The following is a 17,323-nucleotide window of genomic DNA, read 5'->3' as shown; positions in this document are numbered from 1 at the left end:
TGGATAGATGAATGATGGATGGATGGATGGATGACATATGGATGGATGAGGAAGGATGGATTGGTAGATGGATGGATGGATGATGGAAGGATGGATGGAAGGATGGATTGGTAGATGGATGGATGGATAAATGACAGATGGATGACAGATTGATAAATGGATGGATGGATGGATGATGGATGGATGGATGGTTGAATGGATGATGGATGGATGGATGATGGATGGATGGAACAATGGATGGATGGATGAAGGAAGGAAGGATGATGGATGGATGATGGAAGGATGTATGGATGAATGACAGATGGATGGATGGATGGATGGATCAATGTTGGATGAATGACAGATGGATGGATCGATGGATGGAAGGATGGATTTGTAGATGGGTTGATGGATGGATGACAGATGGATGGATGGATGGATGGAAGGATGGATTGGTAGATGGATGACAAATGGGTGGATGGAAGGAAGGATGATGGATGGATGGATGGATGACAGATGGATGGATGGATGGAAGGATGATGTTTGGATGGATGGATGGATGGATGGATGGAAGGATGGATTGGTAGATGAATTGATGGATGGATGACAGATGGATGGATGGATGGAAGGATGATGTTTGGATGGATGGATGGATGGATGGATGGATGGATGGATGGATGGATGGATGTAGATCACCGTGTGCGGGTTCAAGCCCCGCCCCAGACAGCTCTGGTACCCACAGCGGTACTGAGCCTCGATGGAGCCTTGGCTAAATGAAGCCTCATCAACCAGTTTCTTTATTTTCTGACTCCACCAGATGGCGCTGTTGGTTTGAAGATAGAGGCTGAAAGATTGGCAATGAAGTGTGTTTTCAAACATTTGTTGAACAGACAGCGCCATCTAGCGCCATCTGCTTGTATGGGAGGCTGCCTGAGAATAGCAGATGCTGTGAGCTTTTCATCCCCCTGGCTAGAGGGCGCTCTTCTTGCTCTTTTTCAACTCAAATTTTCACAAACACATCAATGTTGGTAAACGCTGTGTGACCTGGAAGGAAGTGATTTAAAGGGTATTTCTGACCTGAACCTGAGGGTTATCAGTAAGTAAACTAATAATAATACCCCAGATATTTTTACTGGAATGTTAATAGAATTTAAGAACATAAATAAATATGAACAGAAACAACAACATATAATAGATTGTGAGTAACTATTTTATTCTAGATAAACTATGAGAGAGAGAAACATACTGATGGTAGATTTTAAAAGAGTTAGAATCTTCTTGAGATTCCTTCAGTCTACAATTTGATGATAGAGCAGCTTCATGAGGGACGACAACATCAACACTTTAGGAGCCACTGCCGTGACCCGGATTTGAACCGTGGTTGCTGCGGCCACAAAGCAGAGTACTAACCACTATACGATCACGGTCACGACGCAGAGTACTAACTACTATACGATCATAGTCACAAGGAAACATTACAATGATATTATGTTTACCTATTGGCTGTCAGGAAATAGAATAGACTAGTTAGAACCAGCAGATGGCGTAATACTACTTCACGGATGCCAACTGCCATTAAAGCCAAAAGAAGAAGAAGAAAGTCACTTCAGAGAGGTCCCGGGTTCAATTCCCGGACGAGCCCTTTGGTCATCAACCATGATCCTTTGTGTTAAATTTCCAAAGAGGTTTTGACTTTGTGTGTGAGAATCCTCCTCCCAGACCAACCAGCAACATCTTCAAGAAGCAAAAGGACTCAACCAACAGTATCGGGGCTTTATTCACTTTGAGGAGCTTTCAAACAGCAACGCTGACACATTTCATGATTTTCTCCTAAAAACACTCGATGCTCTGGGTCTGGATGTTAAACTGATCCTGGACCAGGAACATGATGGAGCCAGAACAATGTCTGGCCTCATTTATAAAGGTTGATTATGACAAAACAGGTCCTGAAAGATGCGTACGCCACTTTCCACACATGGTAAAGTGGTGAATTAGTTAAGTGGTGAATTGAACCAGATGGTGAAGTGGTAAATTGGTGAAGTGGTGAATTGAACCAAATGATGAAGTAGTGAATGGAACCAGATGGTTAAGTGGTGAATTAGTGAAGTGGTGAATTGGTGAAGTGGTGAATTGAACCAGATGGCGAAGTGATGAACTGAACCAGATGGTGAAGTGGTGAATTGGTGAATTGAACCAGATGATGAAGTGATGAACTGAACCAGATGGTGAAGTGGTGAATTGAACCAGATGGTGAAGTGGTGAATTGGTGAATTGAACCAGATGATGAAGTGATGAACTGAACCAGATGGTGAAGTGGTGAATTAGTGAAGTGGTGAATTGAAACAGATGATGAAGATGTGAATTGAACCATATGGTGAAGTGGTGAATGAAACCAGATGGTTAAGTGGTGAATTGGTGAAGTGGTGAATAGCACCAGATGATGAAGTGATGAACTGAACCAGATGGTGAAGTGATGAATTCAACCAGATGGTGAAGTGGTGAATTAGTGAAGGGGTGAATTTAACCAGATGATGAAGTGATGAACTGAACCAGATGGTGAAGTGGTGAATTGAACCAGATGGTGAAGTGGTGAATTTAACCAGATGGTGAAGTGGTGAATTTAACCAGATGATGAAGTTGTGAATTGAACCAGATGGTGAAGTGGTGAATTGAACCAAATGATGAAGTGGTGAATTCAACCAGATGGTGAAGTGGTGAATTAGTGAAGGGGTGAATTTAACCAGATAATGAAGTGATGAACTGAACCAGATGGTGAAGTGGTGAATTGAACGAGATGGTGAAGTGGTGAATTTAACCAGATGGTGAAGTGGTGAATTTAACCAGATGATGAAGTTGTGAATTGAACCAGATGGTGAAGTGGTGAATTGAACCAAATGATGAAGTGGTGAATTCAACCAGATGGTGAAGTGGTGAATTAGTGAAGGGGTGAATTTAACCAGATAATGAAGTGATGAACTGAACCAGATGGTGAAGTGGTGAATTGAACGAGATGGTGAAGTGGTGAATTTAACCAGATGGTGAAGTGGTGAATTTAACCAGATGATGAAGTTGTGAATTGAACCAGATGGTGAAGTGGTGAATTGAACCAAATGATGAAGTGGTGAATTGAACCAGATGGTGAAGTGGTGAATTAGTGAAGGGGTGAATTTAACCAGATAATGAAGTGATGAACTGAACCAGATGGTGAAGTGGTGAATTGAACGAGATGGTGAAGTGGTGAATTCAACCAGATGGTGAAGTGGTGAATTCAACCAGATGGTGAAGTGGTGAATTAGTGAAGGGGTGAATTTAACCAGATAATGAAGTGATGAACTGAACCAGATGGTGAAGTGGTGTATTAGTGAAGGGGTGAATTGAACCAGATAATGAAGTGATGAACTGAACCAGATGGTGAAGTGGTGAATTGAACGAGATGGTGAAGTTGTGAATTTAACCAGATGGTGAAGTGGTGAATTTAACCAGATGATGAAGTTGTGAATTGAACCAGATGGTGAAGTGGTGAATTCAACCAAATGATGAAGTGGTGAATTCAACTAGATGGTGAAGTGGTGAATTAGTGAAGGGGTGAATTGAACCAGATAATGAAGTGATGAACTGAACCAGATGGTGAAGTGGTGAATTGAACGAGATGGTGAAGTGGTGAATTTAACCAGATGGTGAAGTGGTGAATTTAACCAGATGATGAAGTTGTGAATTGAACCAGATGGTGAAGTGGTGAATTGAACCAAATGATGAAGTGGTGAATTCAACCAGATGGTGAAGTGGTGAATTAGTGAAGGGGTGAATTTAACCAGATAATGAAGTGATGAACTGAACCAGATGGTGAAGTGGTGAATTGAACCAGATGGTGAAGTGGTGAATTGAAGTGAGTCAAAAATGATAAAGAATATAGAGCGATGGTGAAGAAGACTTGAATAATTTTTTAGAAGGGGACAGAAAAGTGTCTCATGTTTGTGAGTGAGACGTGTCAGAGCCTGTTTGACTTGTGTCTCCTCATGATCAAGAGACACTAACTCACTATTAATCTACTTGCTGCTGTTGATGTTAGACGTAAAGCTTGGTGATGCTGGGGATTGAACCCAGGCTTTCTGTCAGCGCATCTCAGGAGTCAAAGTAGCCAAACTTTACATCGACTCTTGTGTAACCAGAGCAGAGTATCACTCAAACTGCGGGGGAGGGGCTCATGGACCAGAGCAGTTGTTTCACCTGACCTCTCCTGGTTGGACTGTGGTCAGTTGTAAGCATTGGTGGTTCGGTGGTAGAATTCACACCTGCCACACGGGAGGCCCAGGTTCTGTTCCAATGCAACAGAACTTTTCCAAACCCTACTTTGTGAAGAGTTGACGTAAGTATCACTCCATGTTTTTTGGGGGTTTATTTCTTACTTGTCAACTGATGGTGCTTTTCCACTAGTACCTACTCAGCCCTACTTGACTCGCCTCGCTTTTGATGCTTTTCCACTACATGGTAGTACCTGGTACTTTCGTGGTACCTGCTCGGTTGAGGTTCCAAGCGAGCTGAAGCGACCGAAGTACTGAACCAAACTGTACAGACACATTTTGTACAGTGGAAACGGGGCTGAACAGTCACGAGTCACAAGGACCCTCACCTTGGCAAACACTTTGTGACCTGAGAGGGAGTGATTGGGAAGAACGTCTGTCCTGGAAGGACGTTTCTGATCTGAACCTGAGGGTTATCAGGAACCACACACAGAGAACCTTACACTCCCATAAACCACCTCTGGAGCATGTTGTTGTGGCCGAGAGGTTAAGGCGATGGACTCGAAATCCATTGGGGTCTCCCTGCGTAGGTTCGAATCCTGCCAACAAAGTTGTTCAATGTGTTGTGAATTTAAGAGAAAGACTCTTCTTGTGGATTATTTTATAAAGTAAAACCTCTGATGTAGCGACTCCCTGAAATCCAAGGACCAGAGTCCCATGAAGACAGGTTCTCCTCTTCAGAGGGTCTCATCATGAGGACAAGTTGTAGGACCAGAATGAACTAAACAACAAATATGTTATGGAAGGAAGATTTTGTTTGTATTTTAAAGTACACAACTGAATAAATACCTTAATAACTATAACTTAATAATACCTTGTGGAAACCGTGAAAGAAGAGACGGACAGAGTTGTCGAGTCGATTGTCTTTATTCTTTCCACACAGAACGACGGTCGTCCTGTCAAACATTTTACCCCGTGACATCACCGCACCTCCTCCTTTAACAGCTACCGCATCACCAACACACCCCTCACACGTCACCGACACACCCACTGCACTCTGAATGAGAGAACCTTTCCCAAAGGTGCACCACACAGCCCCCCCCCCCCCCCCCCCCCCCCCTGAATGTTCAGAATGGTACCACCCAGACTTAAGTCCTGTTCAGAGGTCTTAGCACGCGGCCATAACGGCTGCTGTGATATTGTTGGGGTGCCGAAAGTCCCCACAAGGCCTCCAACTTCCTCCACCATGATAGTCCTTATCCTGCACCAGAGGCCAAGTGGCTCGAGCCGAGCGCACCGCCGGCGGGAGCTGAAGCAGAAAAAGCTGTGGAAGAGGAACAAAGTTTCATCTGATCCCAGCAGCGCCGACATATTTTCTATCAACTCCGTGAGTTTACTGTCCCCCAAACCGCTCTGCTCATTCTTCCTGTGTGAGAATCTAACAAGAGCCTCTCTTTACATCCCCATCTGAACTGAAACAACCATGGAATTGATCAGCTGGTCTCTCAATGCAATGGACCAAATTTAAATTTTTTTATGGAGAATCAGTCGGTAGGGTGCTCTCTCTCTCTCTCTCTCTCTCTCTCTCTCCCTCCCTCCCTCCCTCCCTCCCTCCCCCTCCCTCCCTCTCTCTCTCTCTGAGTGACAGTTGTCAAATCTACCATATTTCAGCACTCATCGCATCACTGCTAATTTGTCCACTCATCAAATTTCACTAAACTTTCAGAAGAGAAAAATTTACAAATAATAAATATTTACCACCTTTTACACCCATAAGGCCACAAATCCTCTCATGAATCAGCAGCAGAGCAGAAAATGAAAAGAAAAAACCTGCTTCCCTTTTTAATCGTCCAAAACAGCCCAAAAACAGCCCTGGCTTAAAAAAGCTCTTCAAATCATCTGTCTCTTTTTGTCCATCGTCTCCCACCGTCTTCCCAGCGAGCTGACACACACAGTTTTAACTCAAAATCACAGTTTAGAGTGACGTGGTGTGGGAGCGCTGGAAATTCCCTCTCCTCCTCACCGTTCAGGTTTTACATTCAGTTTTGTGTACAATGAACTTTCTACTGATTTCAACTCAATAAAATACACAGCTGTCCATATAGAATATTTAAAAAAAATAATTAAATTCATAAAAGTATATTAAAGGGGTTAGATTTTATTTTATTTTTTTGTAATGAGGTGCTGGATCCAATCAAATAAGTGCCGGTCAAAATGTGGGAGGGGCCGGATCCTGTTGCGGTAAGATCTGGCCCAAATGAAGCTCTGGGATTATGTAACAAGACATCATTGTCCATTAATTCATTCATTTTCTTCCACTTATCCATTTCTGGGTCGCGGGGGTGACAGTCTGAGCACCGTCACCCAGATCACAATTTAAATCACATTTAAGAACCTTCCTGCAGGTGGTGAGCCCACAGGAAGGTGGCACCCGGCGTGGGACACAAACCCAATACCCTGAGATTGTGAGTCTCATGCTCTACCAACTGAGCTAGCCGGGGGTCATTGTCCATTAAGCTCCTAATATTTTGGAAACTGTCCTTTGGACTTTCAAAAATCTTGCTTTATGTTTCTGCCCGGTTTCGAACAGGGGACCTTTTGCATGTTAAGCAAACGTGATAACCACTACACTACAGAAACTCTGCTGGAGGTTAACAGGGTCGTGTGAAAACATTTGACTACAAGCAGCAACTCAATCCAGAAGAGACTGGAACAAGAACACAGCTCCTTGGACCGCTTGGTTTCCTCACTCAGCTCATCTCACTCTGAGGGAAAAGTTGTTCTTGATGATAAAAAAGTTCTTCTGAGAACATCAGTCCTCATCACTTTCTGCAGAGGAACATAGAGAGTGAGCTACCAGCAGCTGCTCTCTGTGGAGGAGAACATCAGTCCTCACCTCCACCCTTTCTGACAGGGGGAAGATGTGTGTGTGTGTGTGTGTGTGTGTGTGTGTGTGTGTGTGTGTGTGTGTGTGTGTGTGTGTGTGTGTGTGTGTGTGTGTGTGTGTGTGTGTGTGTGTGTGTTCCATGACACAATTGGATGTGTATTTGATGTATTTATTTGATGTTTCACATTGTGGATTTGCTGTGAGGTGCAAGAGGAGCTGCAGGGTGTGTGAAGGAGGAGGCACAGGATTGTGCAAGAGGAGGTGCAGGAGAAGGCGCAGGAGGAGGCGCAGGAAGAAGCGCAGGAGGGGGTGCAGGAGGAGGCGCATGATTGTGTAGGATGAGTTGCAGGAGGAGGAGGAGAAGGAGATGTAAGAGCAGGCACAGGAGGAGGTGCAGGATGTGTGTATGAGGAGGCACATAAGGAGGCGCAGGATGTGTGCAGCGGGAGGTGTAGGAGGACGCACAACAGGAGGCGCAGGAGGAGGCGCAGGAGGAGGCACAGGAGGAGGTGCAGGATGTGTGTATGAGGAGGCACATAAGGAGGCGCAGGATGTGTGCAGCGGGAGGTGTAGGAGGACGCACAACAGGAGGCGCAGGAGGAGGCGCAGGAGGAAGTGCAGGATAAGGCACAGAAGGAGGTGCAGGAGGAGGTTCAGGGGGAGGTGCAGGATGTCTGCTGGAGGAGATGCAGAAGGAGGTGTAGGAGGAGGTGCAGAAGGAGGCTCAGGATTAGGCTCAGGATGTGTGCAGGAGGAGGCACAAGAGGAGCTGCAGGATGTGTGCATGAGCAGGCACATAAGGAGGCGCAGGGTGTGTGAAACAGGAGGCGCAGGAGGAGGCGAAGAATGATGTGCAGGATGAGGCTCAGGAAAAGGCACAGGAGGATGCAGAGGAGAAGCTGCAAGAGGAGGCACAGGAGGAGGTACAGAATGAGGTGGAAGAGGAGGCGCAGGAGTAGGCGCAGGATAGTTCTATGGTAGAACTAGAAGCTCCGCCCACCTCACTACAACCTCCACTGGACTCTCTCCACCTATCAAGGCCAGCTGTCACTACAGGCTCAGAGGCTCAGGTGTTTTGTTGAGCTGCTGCTGCCCCCTGTTGACCGCTGTGTGACGGTGCAGATCACTCAGTGTGACCAACACACAGCGGAGGACTCATTTCATTTTCAAGACACAATCAGTCCAACACTGTCTGTCCATGCAGCTCACTCTCTGTGCTGTGGACACGTCCTCAGGTGATGGAGGTGAAGGTGGTGAACAGCTCCTGCTCCACTCAACACAAGCTGAAAAACTCACACACACAGGACACACAGCGTCCTCTCTGCTCTCCTCAGTGGATCTTCAGGACACACAGCGTCCTCTCTGCTCTCCTCAGTGGATCTTCAGGACACACGGTGTCCTCTATGCTCTCCTCAGTGGATCTTCAGGACACACAGCGTCCTCTCTGCTGTCCTCCACCTGCAGAGAGGACGGAACACAGGAGCCATCTTGGATGTTCTGTTAAAGAAGTGATTGGAGGTGAATTCATATGTTCTTGCAGAACGTCTCTTCAATCAAAGTTCTTGTTCCAGGACAGAAAAACTTGTGAAAACTTTCCAGGGTAAAGGAGGAGTGACGGGGCAGGAAATAAAGAGCTTCGTAACAATCTAATGGAAGCTCAGTAAAAATGTAGAGAACATAATTTTAAAGAATTTGTAAGGTTCTATTGAGATTTACAGGAGACCTCCAAAGTATTTCAGCATTTTCATAATTTTTATGTTCTGTAGAGTCCATTTTTTTACAGTTTGGGATTTTCTTCCAGTTTGAGAGCGAGCATTGAGAAGAAGACAAACTGTCTGAGGTATCTTTCCATAAATGATTGTGAAGTGTTGTTATTTCCAGTGTTGGACAGTGTATTCATTGTACTCCATGTACACCCACCAACGACCCCTTGTATACTAGAAATGACAGCTCCAGGTACATTTGTGTGTTTTTAAGAGTGTTGATAGTCTTCCTGTGGAAAACAAGTCAAATCAGGCTGCCTGCACTTCACACAGTCTGTCCTCTTCATGCTGACTTTGTCCTCTTCTAAATGGGACTAAACTGCTCTGTTGTCCGTCTCCTGTTTCAGTCTGATGTCTTCACCATCAGGAGGAAGAGTGTGTGTCCTCAGAAGCCTGGTTGTTTCCTTTAATGAAGATGAATACACTCTCCTTCAGGAGGACCTGCTAAGTTGATCACTGGATATTGTCCATGTAGCAGTGTTACCTGCTTCTTCTTCAAATGGAACTTTTATTCTGAAGAGTCTCCATAAGAATGAAAAATACATTAACGTAATTATTTTTAGTCTGATGATAAATGACACCCCAAAATATTTGAACTTTTTAATACTTATGTTCTTTGAAAGAGAAATAAATGTTGACATTTATTTTAATGCATACAATATTTGATACTTACAGTGTAAAAGAAAAAAGTAAAGTTTCGAGGTACTTTGAATCAAGTTTAAATATAGCATGTTGGCCTGTTAGGTTTAAGAAAATAGAACTTTTTCAAGACTTTGTGATTTGCAGCTTGATCTTGATAACTCAATAGTTCATCTGTTCATCCTAACATTTCCATCAGAACAAGAGTGTTGAGTTTGTAGTGTAGGCAGATATACTGTGTGAGAATTAGGCCCTGAATATCCCAAAGTAGTTTTTTTTCTTAATGTGTAAAGCTGTGCACTCCCATTATTACAGGTGTTAGAGAAATCTTCTCTATTATCATTAATTCATGTGTTTGTAGACATTGTTGTGCTGCATAAATCCTATCTGCTGGTGGAGAAACACTGGGTGTAAGGACCATGTGTGTGTGTTCTTAGATAAACCGCTTAATCTGCTGGAACTGTCTGTGCAGACTGACGCCCGGGTGATAGAAATGCATTGCGAGTCACTCATGATTACTAGATCAGGAAACGCCTATGCTTGTGTGAACCAACTGTGTGAATAAAAGCTGCAGGGAGACTGAAGCTGGACGGAGATATTCAGGAAGCTGAGTGAGTCAGACTTCATCTCCCCTTGCAGGTCAAAACTGTATGATGTGTGTGTTGTTCTTCACTCATCAGTATATTTGTCAGACTGCTATCGAAGAGTATTTTTGTGACACCTTCCTGTGTCCTGCTGCCTGGGCTCTCAGTCAGCTGGGACTGAATATTCTCTTGGGGAGCCTGACAGAGCCAGCATGTAACATGGCCTGGTGATTGGCTCAGCAGCGATGGGGGCGGAGCCTCCTTTGTGTGCAGGAGGCTTGGAGGGACAGGTTGAAGCTTGTCCTGTGCTGCCGGTGAAGCAATGCCAGGTTGAAAGAGCTCCTGTGAGGCGTCTGCCTCCAGTTTTCTCTTCACAACAACATGTTGGATTCATGTTCATGTTTATTTAAAGACTTTTCAATTTGTGGGGAAAAGTTGCTTTCAGGCTCCCAGAAACAACCAATCCATCCACTGCCACTGCAGCACTGCAGGACACTTTACCTGCGGAACACCTGCAGCACTGCTGTGGGATTTTGTGAGACGGAACTAAATCAGAGTGGTCTCTGGCACATGCCTGGACCACATGCTGAGCCACATGGTCCAGCCAGCGGCTCACAGGTTGATCCTCTGGACACTGCCCAGCTACTGAAGGAGGAAAATCTAGTGGTTCTGACAAACTCCCCACTCCACCCAGATGTGGAGGCTAAAAGCAGCTTCACATGAGGAATCAACCTGATGTGACCTGAGATGTCTGGTCCTTGGTGGAACTGCTTTCTTCTCTCTTGGCCTCTTTTCTTTCTTTACCTTCTCTTCCTGCTCCACATCATCATCATCCTCTTCATCTGATTCTCCTTCACCCTCCTCATTCCACTCTTCCTCTCTCACTGCTATCTCCCTCTGTTCACGTCCATCCTCCACCGCTGCTGCTGCTGCTAATATAAACTGATCTGTTTCACTCTCCTCAGCCTTTCTACCTTCCTGCTTATGTTTCACCACCACTTTAGTTTCTTGTACAAACGGAGAGTCACAATCAACTTTCCACACAGAAGCAGTAAATGTCAAAGCTCCATGCATTAAGGTGTCCATTAATTCTCTTGGTGATGTGAGATGACCAGCTTGTCTGTGTGACCAGCCATTAATCATTGCTCCAGCAGTGGCTTGTGCTTTTCCAGAACATTCCTTCATCCCAGCCATCATCTGGAGTGATTCAAATAATCTCACGTATTCTGAACAAATCCAGCTTTAATACATGTTACACCTCACCTGGGTTTGATGGAACACAGAGTCCATCTTGCAGGACATGCAGGACCTTCGCCTAGAGAAACATTTGATTTCACAACAATCAAGGGACACTAAAGCCTCGTTTCCACTGCGCAGTTTGTGTCTGTACGGTACGGTACGGCAAAGCGCACCCAGACATTGTTGTGCTGCATGTGTGTGTTGTTCTTCACTCATCCGAATATTTGTCAGACTGATATCGAAGAGTATTTTTCTGACACCTTCCTGGGATCTCAGTCAGCTGGGACTGAATATTATCTCAGCCAATCACAGAGAGCCTTACAGAGTCAGTGTTAAACATGGCCTGGTGATTGGCTGAGCAGCTATGGGGGCGGAGCCTCCTCTTTGTGCGCTGGAGGCTTGGAGGGACAGGTTGAAGCTTGTCCTGTGCTGCCAGTGAAGCGGTGCCAGGTTGAAAGAGCTCCTGTGAGGCGTCTGCCTCCAGTTTTCTCTTCACAACAACATGTTGGATTTCCTCTCTGCTTCACCATCCCACCACAGAGAATCCACCAAAACAGGAAACAAAGAGGATGGAGCTCAGTGGTGGAGGAGGCTTACTATGTTTGAGCTGCTTGTTTCAATCCTCAGCTTCACCAAGCTTTAAGTCCAGATTCATGGCCGGAAGCATATCAGTGCTGTGTTTGTGACTCTTGGTGCTCCTGAAATGTCCTGCGTCTCTAAACTATGTCCTCCTTCAATGACTTGAGTTGAAATTAAGTCAAAGAAACACACTTTGACTCCAAGTTTAAATCTTCAGTGTTTTTACCAGGAAATCCTCTTAAAAACAAATAAAAAATTACTGATTATTGTGACAGAGACCCCAGCTCGCTCAGTTGGTAGAGCATGAGACTCTCAATCTCATGTCTTAGTGGGTTCATGTGCCACTCCGGGCGCCACCTTCCTGTGGGCTCACCACCTGCAGGAAAGGTTCTTAATGGGTGCAATGTGATCTGGGTGACGGTGCTTAGACTGACAACCCCATGACCCGGAAAGGGATTAATAAAAGAAGTTGCATTTAAATTAAATCTCCATGTACATTTCAAAGTGTCTATGTATTCACAATTTGCAGAGAAACTTAATAAACTGTGAGAGAGAGAGAGAGAGAGAGAGAGAGAGAGAGAGAGAGAGAGAGAGAGAGAGAGAGAGAGAGAGAGAGAGAGAGAGAGAGAGAGATTGATTGATTGATTGATTGATTGATTGATTGATTGATTTTTACACTGGACTTGGACTTATGTCTTCTTTGCAATCTGGAAAATCCCCAAGACCTGACAGAGCACCTGCTGAATGTTTTAGTACTTTTCCTGGCTCTCGGTGCTCCGGCTGAGTTTAATGTTTTCTGGTACAAGAAAGCTGGGCCAGCTTCCTGAACCACCCATGAGGCCTTGCAAAGAAAGGTAAAGATACATCAGAGGGCTCCTCTTACAGATCAATATCCTCGCTTAAGGGAGATGTAAATATTTCAGCTGAAGTTCTGTCTTGTAGACTAGAGGACATTCTGGCCTCAGTTATTTCAGACATTCATACTGGGTTTTTAAAGAATTGCCACTCCTATTTCAGGAATCTCTTCAAAGTCAGTGAAAACATTGGCTTTGATTCAAACTTCATAAAGTGGGTGGGGCTCCTGTGTTCATGTCTCTCTGCTTCAATTCTCACCAAGTCCCAGGTGTCTCACCCTTTCCGTCTTCAAAGAGGACATCAACAAACATGTCCTGACATGTCCAGCCGTTTGAGGAACTTTGGAAGCTTATTTAAGAGGACAAATGTGTTTCTACACCGAAAACATGAAATAAAGAGCCAACAAGGAAACATTGAAACCAACGAATATAATCAAATAATTAGATCAACAAGTTATTCTAATTAATAGCCAAGGCCTTAACAAAATAAAATGACTGGAACTCCAAACTAAACACGACCGTTTAACAACATACCCGGTTAAACAGCAGCTTTTAAAACACAAGAGTCTACACTACTTACTCGTGTTGTTCCGATACCAATTTTGTGTCCCGATACCGATACCCGGTTGCATAGTATCGGCCGATACATGCCTATACTGCAGTGTTTAAAAAAAAAGATATGGCCTGTTTTTCTTCCATTTCTTAAGAACTGAATACTGACTTGGTTGTATAAATCATTGCTATCATGGCTTCATCTGGCTGCTTAACCCTTTGTGAAACAGGAAAAAAACTCCAACACAGTAAATGTAGGACAACGTTTTTATTTCCTACCTGGTATGGCTGCAACTGAAATAATATTAAACTTTTCTTAAACCTGAGCTTTAGCTCACAGATGCCAAAAAATAGTGCAATATCCATGTACCGGTAAATACATGTAAAACAGTAGTTCAACAACAGTTAAATTTAAATTAAAATAAATAATATAGATATGAGGCTTTCCTTGGCATGCACTGACTACGTCACCATACATGGATCAGGAGTCGGGGAAGCAGTGAGTGAGAGTCGGGAAAGAGAAAAACACGTGGCGCTGCGTATCGGCGAGTTAATAGTTCGTACCTGCCGATACCGATACCAGCATTTAATGTGGTATCGCCCCCCCCCCGATACTGGTCTCGGTATCGGTACAACACTACTACTTACATTGAGAGAAATCAGAGAAACTACAAGCAAACCAACTGAAATGATCGGCGCAAAACAACAAATCAGAAAATATTAGAATAGAGAATGTTGAAATCAATAGAGACCTTTCAAAATAAATGACATTTTTCGGAAGTTTCACTCAAGACTCTAAACCTCTGATTTTCCAGAAAACTGCTTCTAAGTAGAACTTCTTAAATAATCCATCCATCCTGTATCCCCCTCATGGTGGTGGGGTAGTGACGCTGATCCCAGCCTGCTATGGACGAGGACAGGATACACCTGGACAGGTCACCGTCTATCACAGGACAAACACACACACTCATGTTCACACCGAGGGGAAGTTTATGTCACCGATAACCTTACATGCATGTTTTTGGAGTGTGAAACCCATGGACACATGGGGAAACATGCAAACTCCACATAGAAAGGCCCCAGCTGGTATTTTAACCATTTCTCTCTGAGGCGAGGGGGAAAACCACCGTTCCACTGTGTGGTCCTCTTCAACCATCCATACTTCCCTAATCTTATAGAAAATACCAGGGCTAGGTTATATGACCTATTTCACTGGAGGAATTTGCTGCTGCTATCTCAATACTGAAATCTGGAAAATCAGCAGGACCTGATGGATGATGTCATCTTCTTGGCTTTTGGCGCCCCAGCTCAGTTGAGTTGTTGGGTATTGGCAGTCTCCTCCCTCTTCCCTCTTCTTCCTGGTGTTTTCCACTCTGAAGTCTTTCTTGTCTGTCTCTCTCTGCTGTCTGTGGCTGTGGCCTGTCTCTCTCTCCTATTTATTTCTACCTTGCTGCAGGGCAAGGCTGGCCACGCCCCTTCTGCTGTTCCTCCTTCTCTGCCTCCCCTCCCTCCACTGCTCACCTGCTATCTATCAAGTTAATCAAGCACTCACATGCCTGCTCACTAGAAACACTCCAGCTCAACTTCCAGTAGCTGTGAAATAATCTGTTTCCTACGGTGGTAACAACTTCATCCTTTAAAGTTCTCAAGTGTATTTTTGCTCCCTGTTTTTTCACTTGATGTGGGCTTTGTTCCTGATGCTGCCTCTGATACTCCAGATCTCATCTCCGGTCCCAGGCCCGCCTCGCTCTGACTGGTACTTGATGAGGTCATTCCATCTTAGGGTGGGTCTGCCTGCTTGCTTTGCAGGGTGTCTAGGAGACGTCCGTCTCTTCCTGTCCCACAGTGAAAGCAGTGATTGTGTGTCTGCTTGCAAAGTGGTGTCCTCATCAGGGGCCGTAAGCTGTGTACTAAACATGTGTCCTGATGGGGAGACATCATGATTGTGCAGAAATACCGGCGGAAGAAGAAGCAGATTAAAAATAAACGTGATCCTAGGAATAGTAATCTTAGCGCCTCGCCTCTTAAAGACGGAGGCACAAGAATAAATATAAAAAGTTCATCCATTAATGCTTTAACAATCATTTTGGTAGATATTCCTGGTCTAAAACTCTGGTCTATTCTGGAGTGTTTCCTCCTCCAGAAGCTCACAGAGCTGGCTGCATGTTTCAGCCACAATGTCTGGGGAACCAAACGTTCATATGCTGCTGATTTTCTCTGAGCTGAACAAACTGAACGCTTCTCTGCAAGGTGGCCGTACACATGTATGACAGAATGGAAGGCTTTCTCCAAACCAGCAGAAGATGGAGGGAGCGCGTCAGAAAGGGAAGATCCTCCATGTCTCCATCAGTGGAGGAACTGGCAGGTTCTGCTGTGCTCTCTCCTCCTGTAACACCAGCAATTCCTGACCACTGGGAGGCGCTGGAGGGAGGATTTCAGAGCTTGGCCTCTGCCTGACGACCTCCGTCCGTCCAAGGACACATCAGTTGCTGCTCATCAGGGTCAGAGGTCACACTAATGTGGGAGAATGTGAGCGTCCACTGACGGCTTGAGGATTGACGTCACTTCTACATGTCTGCTTCAGATTAAAACATGAATCTGAATTATTCCAACAGCTCAGTGTCGTAGGCAAGAAGTCTGTTTGTAACAGGCAGTGGCACGGCCACCCTGCAGCTTGTTCATGTTTAAAAACCTGAAAATATCAACCTGTGTATTACTTCAATAGCTTAGTATTGAATGGACAATAACACAGTAGCTCTGTTTATACATGGCACCAGGCCAGCTTCATATAAAACACAGTTTCATACAATATATATAGTCGGGGTCCCTGCTCCGTCTCTCCATCAGTTTGGGGTCCTTGGCCTGGTAAACCTGGAAGACCCCTGGATATGATACAAGCTCTAAAGCATGTCTGATGTTGCTTTATAAAGTTTCAGTTACAATCCAGGCTGGTCAACGTTTCATTAGCAGCTGTTTGCAGCAGTTTCATATTTTATCTTTAAAATGTATTAAGTCAATTCAACATTTTAACTCTTTCAACATTTTTGCTCCTTTTTAGATAGAATTTCATGTCTTTTTAAAAATTTTAATCCTCTTTTGTTTCAAAACTCTGGTCATTTAAGGTTTTTTATCTTTGCTGTTGTAAAGTGTTTTTTCCCCATTAACTCGTTTTTGCTTGTTTTTCTTTTTCATTTGTTGTTTTTTTCAAAGTGGTTTTCACAAGAGACCAGATTCCTTTTGAAAAAGACTCTGGTGTGTAAATAGAATGAAAATAAAAGAGTGTAGAAGTGGTGGAAGCAGACAGACGGTGGGTGGAGTGGAGAGTCTTTTCTTCTCCACCCAGACTGAAGCTGTCAGGCCAAACATTCCAACAGGCCAAACATTCCAACAGGTGAAGCTCCACCCCCTCTGACTCCACCCCCAACATCAGTGCACCACACCTCCTCTCTCTGCTTATGTCACCTGGCCCCGCCCCCTTCTACAGTGAGCTCTTCTTCCCAGTGCAACCACAACACAATGTTGGTTTCAGTGTGATTCAGTGAAGCTTCAGGGAGCCACTACAGAGGAGCTGAAGAGCCACATGTTGAACAGCTGTTCTAAGAGAAAAGTTCTTCCTCCAAATAAAGAGTCAGACTTTATATTAAAGCTCCACCTTCACTTTAAAGTTCACATTGACGTCATGAAGCAGGTTTCAAACAGGTTTTCTCAGGAATGTCCTCCTCTGGGTGTGTCAGAGCAGGAAAGAGAACGTCGACGCTGTCAGACATCAGAGACGGACTGAGACGGACTCAGAGGGACGAAGAGCAGCTCCTTCTCTCCACAAGTTTCCTCACACGTGGAAAAGTGTCTGTAAGAAGAAGAGAAGAGAGTTCAGGTGAGGATCTGTCAGCTCTTTAGAAGCTTCCACAACGGAGCAAAAGACTTTCTAACTTCTCTTTTTCTCTTTCATTCACACCATCACAAACCTCTGACAGCTGCTTTCTTCTTCTTCACCTGTTGGACAAAC

At 44.6% G+C, this 17,323-nt stretch overlaps 2 protein-coding genes across 2 annotated transcripts in view; both read left to right on the top strand.

The window, feature by feature from the left end:
- The window catches only part of LOC308120878 (NLR family CARD domain-containing protein 3-like), a 191,272-nt gene that overhangs the window by 162,516 nt on the left and 11,433 nt on the right, over positions 1 to 17,323 (top strand). The window lies entirely within an intron of this gene.
- The window catches only part of LOC308120880 (NLR family CARD domain-containing protein 3-like), a 45,937-nt gene continuing 45,458 nt past the window's right edge, over positions 16,845 to 17,323 (top strand). Inside the window, exon 1 of the mRNA XM_080481779.1 lies at positions 16,845 to 17,191. The gene's annotated coding sequence lies outside the window, so the exon portion shown is untranslated. The remainder of the gene's footprint in view (positions 17,192 to 17,323) is intronic.

The sequence above is a fragment of the Lipophrys pholis genome (genome assembly GCF_963383615.2).
Source record: "Lipophrys pholis genome assembly, chromosome: 15".
Taxonomy (NCBI): Eukaryota; Metazoa; Chordata; class Actinopteri; order Blenniiformes; family Blenniidae; genus Lipophrys; species Lipophrys pholis.
Note: the sequence above shows the minus strand (reverse complement) of the source record. Positions and strands in the feature narration are given on the sequence as shown.